This window comes from Cucurbita moschata, unplaced genomic scaffold, assembly GCF_002738365.1.
Source record: "Cucurbita moschata cultivar Rifu unplaced genomic scaffold, Cmos_1.0 Cmo_Scf00035, whole genome shotgun sequence".
Classification (NCBI taxonomy): Eukaryota; Viridiplantae; Streptophyta; class Magnoliopsida; order Cucurbitales; family Cucurbitaceae; genus Cucurbita; species Cucurbita moschata.
Window position 1 is genome coordinate 1,718,629 of NW_019268551.1, and position 4,718 is coordinate 1,723,346.

Sequence of the window (4,718 nt, forward strand, 5' to 3'; positions counted from 1 at the left end):
GGGATAGGGGTATCCCCCCAAATGCATGAGCACACATAATGCATGAGGTCCCAAAACTTTTCCATTTTCATTATCCTTTAATACAACCCCGCTAGCATTATGTATATATCATATCATTTTTCATATCGTTTCAGATATCGTTCATTATTCATATCATATCGTTTCTCATTCTTCAGTTCTGAAATCATCTCAAATCATACATAATTCTAACGGGGTTATATTTCATGCCATTTATCGTGATTTCATGTCATTCATATCATGTTGTATACACACAATTTAAGAGACCTAACATAACGTTCTATGCTTTTAACATAACATTTCATCATATACACATCATACCATGACATATTGCATCACAATGTATCATATCATAAACAAGTCATAACGTAAACACTTCGTAGTCCTATCGTTCTCTAACTTATCATAGCCTTAACGTTCTTATACCTATCACAGACATATCATTACGTGAACGTACCTTAGTCATACCATCACAAGAACGTATCCTAACGCTATCGTTCTATCAATCCTAACGTTATCGTTCTATCAATCTATCACAAACCTATCCCTTTCTACTCGTAACCTAACCGTATTCTTCCGTCAATCTCTCTTATCCATATCACTCCGGTATGTAACCTAACCTTAACATTTCATGAACGTATTTTACTCCTATCGTTACATTTCGTTTTGTGCACCCTTCTCGTATCCTATCTCAAACATATCCTTGAACACATCGTACCGTAATTATTATCATATAATTCACATATTATAAGATATACATAACATATAAGAAGCATATCGATCCACAGACAATTCACACATATCAATATATATATGACACGTGCAGAACCACGGGGCACGTGTCAACATCAAATATAACCATGCTGATAGTAAGGTCACTTACCTAGCTAGCTTAAGTCGTTGTCACGAATATATCTTTAATGAAAGTTCGATTTCGTCCTTTGAAATCCGAGTCAACCTATGTGAGCCCATGACATCACTTTCAAGTTTGAAATCTACAAAATTATTTATCTAATTTACATTACATTGGTCCATTGTTAAAAGTCTTGAAATGTTATATATCTATAATTATATTTTTATTAAAAAAATCTTATTTTTCATGGTTACTGCTGTATAAAGAAGTAGATACAACTATTTCAAGTTATTCTCGACTTTATTACTCTCTGTATTTACCCTCTGTATATTTAGTTTGTGGTTTTTAATTTCTTGATCATCTTTTTTTATTTGCTGCATTTTAATTTTGTTCTCATGTATTCCAAAATCTTGTTTTTTTTATCCGCTGCCTTTTAATTTTGTTCTCATGTATTCCAAATTTGGAGTGTATTTTTGTTTCCAAATCTTTCCTTATCTAAGTCTTTCTGTTCACAAATTTTATTGGCCATTCTATTTTTAATCTATTCAGTTGGCTACTAATATAAATTTAATCTAATATTACTAATCTGACCTGATTTACTAGAATTCGTATAAATGAGTGACATTTAGTTTCTAAGTCAAAGCTAAACATTTGTAATAATTCAATCGAAATAAATCTAACAATTGGCTGTGATTTCTAAAAAAAAATAGGATAAAAGAAAATGAAAGATTTAATATATACCTTATTAATAAGATTTATCTTCATTGACAATTATTTTTCTTATGGTTCAAATCTATCTTCACGTAAATCGTAAATCTGACAATTAATTTTCTTATTGATCAGATCTATCTTCACGTAAATCTGACAATTATTGTTCTTTCGTAAATCTGACAATTATTGTTCTTCCGTTTCTTTTTTGTTGTAGTAACTGTTACTCTCGGGTTGAGGAGAGATAATTGTGGGAAGGGATTGAGCAATATAATAGAGAAGTAAAAATTGTAAATACCGGTATTGTACTTCAAGTAGGCGACGACATTGCTCGTATTTATGGTCTTGATGAAGTAATGGCAGGTGAATTAGTCGAATTTGAAGAGGGTACTACAGGCATAGCTCTAAATTTAGAATCAAATAATGTTGGTGTTGTATTAATGAGTGATGATTTGCTAATACAGGAGGGAAGTTCGGTAAAAGCAACGGGAGAGAAGTGGGAGAAAGGTTGTTTTTTTGTTTATTTATTTATTATTATTATTACTACTTTAACAATTTTTTTTTATAATTATTTTTATTTTTTATTTCATTATTTATTATTTTATTTTATTTTTTTGGGCTATTACAATAAAATTGGATATTCTAATATGAACTAAGACATTAATTATCAAATGTGTGGAAAAAAATTATCACACCATATTAAAGAGTGGATGATAATTTAGAGCTTTTATATTTCATTAATGTACTAATCATGGTCGTATAAGATGAAAGTTACAACTCTTTGAATAACTCATCAAATAACAAACAAAATAATTCCTCCATTTTCTCATTCGATGGAAAGTAAAAACGAATTCCATTGTAGAGCCGTATGTACTACACAAAAGATGGTTGTTAAAACTATCTTCTTTATTCTCTTTGACTCATCGTGATCAATCGAGATAGAGATTTTGAGGTTTTATATATGTCATGAAAGGTGATTTTCATTTTGAGGTTCCACATGCATCATACTTGAAAATGCAGTAAAAAGAACATATGTGCTTTTTTTAATGCTTTCTTTAATTAAAAGCTAAGTTAATTTACAAACATGATCGATCTTATTTCTAAAGTGATTCAAATCTCAAATAAATCTCAAACAAATGTTGATATTCATTCAACAAGGTGATCTAAATCTTATTTTATTTTTTTCATTCAGAGGAGGAACCTTATAAAGATCGTATTGATTCAAGCATGGGTAAATTAAACGGTATTCCCATAGCAATTGAGATTATGGATTTTAAGTTTATGGAGGATAGTATGAGATCTGTAGTAGGCAGAAAATCACCCGTTTGATCTCGTATGCTATAAATCCAATTGTAAGTGATCTCAATATCGGCTAACTCAACAACTTCACATGAAAAATCAACACAAAACCAAAACCTTATTCCTCTTCATTTATAAATACAACAAAGGAGCAACAAAGGAGAACCCTTTGTTCACTCCAAATTTATTCTCTAGGGCGTAAAAGAAAACTGCATAATTAAATCTCTTCCTCAAACGATCATCTTTTGTAGAAATAGCTTACGCTCACGAAGAAAGCTAAGGACAAATAATAGGGTTTTGTATCCCAGTAATAACCGGTTTCACATTCGAACATTCAGATACGATTCAACTGGCCCTTCATGTCCAGTGTAGGTGATATCAATGTTAGATAACTCCATACCTTCACATGGATAATTAGCACTACACAATGGCCCTTCATGTCCAGTGTAGGTGATATCAATGTTAGATTACTCCATACCTTCACATGGATAATTAGCACTACACAAAAGCTTGACAGCAACTACATTGCCCGCACTACCTCTATGATATTCTTGAAACTCACCTTACTTATCTTAATTTTTGATGGAATCTGAAAACATGAAATAAACACCGTTTAATGAAAATGTTTCAAATTAAAATAAAACAAAGAAAATAAAAGATTTCGTAGTAATTCCAGTACCTTCTTGTTACATTTGTTGTATGGACAGTATTCTTGATCCAAAATAATTGGATTTTGGACGTTAACCAAAATTATATCTTCATAATGCATATCAGTAACCGTTCCAGTATCTGGAGAAGTCGGACATGTTTTGATTCTTAGGCCATTTGTTGTACCAATTAATGTACAATTTTTGACATAAAGCCCGGCAACGGATTCTTCAACAAGATATCTTCCCAGACTTCCTACACTTATGTGATGTCCAGGTCCACACGTCACGTTCGTAACTGTTACCTCTTTGCTTCCATCTCCGAGTGAGATACAATCATCACCAGTACCTATAACTGAATTGATGACATTAACTCCAACACAACGACCCATGTGAATTCCATCACTATTAATACTAGTTCCCGGTGCAGTTATAGTCACACGGTTGAAAGTAAGGTTCTTACAACCTAGGATATTGACATGAAAATTCTTGCTATCTTTTGACGTTATGTCACTCACAATTGAATCTTTTTCAAAGATGAACTTCAAACAACGAAAACAATCATGCATAAGTATAAACTATAAACTATAAAGTAAAACTTGTAAATTGTTAATTTAAGCGTTGGAATTCTTGCACAATTAGGGTTTTTATGACAATCGTTACTTTCCCAAGCTTTTTGTCCTTGTCTATCAAAAACTCCGCCACCTGACCTGTTAATGAAATTTTGTCGACATATTTGAATTCAATCCAGCTTTTTGTCCTTGTCCATCAAAAACTCCGCCACCTGACCTGTTAATGAAATTTTGTCGACATATCTGAATTCAATCCAACCATCACCTGTTATATCTACGGGGCGCCATTATTGTTCCTTGCATGACAATATCAATTGGACTCTTGCATGGACCAAGCAATGTGATTACACCTAAAGTGTAAGTCTGTTTTGGAATAATTAATTTACGTTGTATTAGTGAAGCACAAGCGTCCTTCCATACATTTGCTAGAATATGTTTAAAATCTCGAACATAATATTAGCGTTTTCTCATCTAAAAATTGATATATTTGATATTAGTTTTTACTTGAGTTATATCAGCATTAAGCGTAGCACCGTACGTTGTCACGTCAAACACTCCGTCACTTGATTGAACTTTTCCTATAGAAACGGATAGAGTCATCCACTTCATGTTCATACCCAT

The 4,718-nt window shown here is 32.0% G+C and overlaps 1 pseudogene; it reads right to left on the reverse strand.

Moving 5' to 3' along the window:
• Positions 1-3,198: 3,198 nt before the first annotated feature.
• On the reverse strand, positions 3,199-4,718 carry LOC111431003 (annotated as a pseudogene).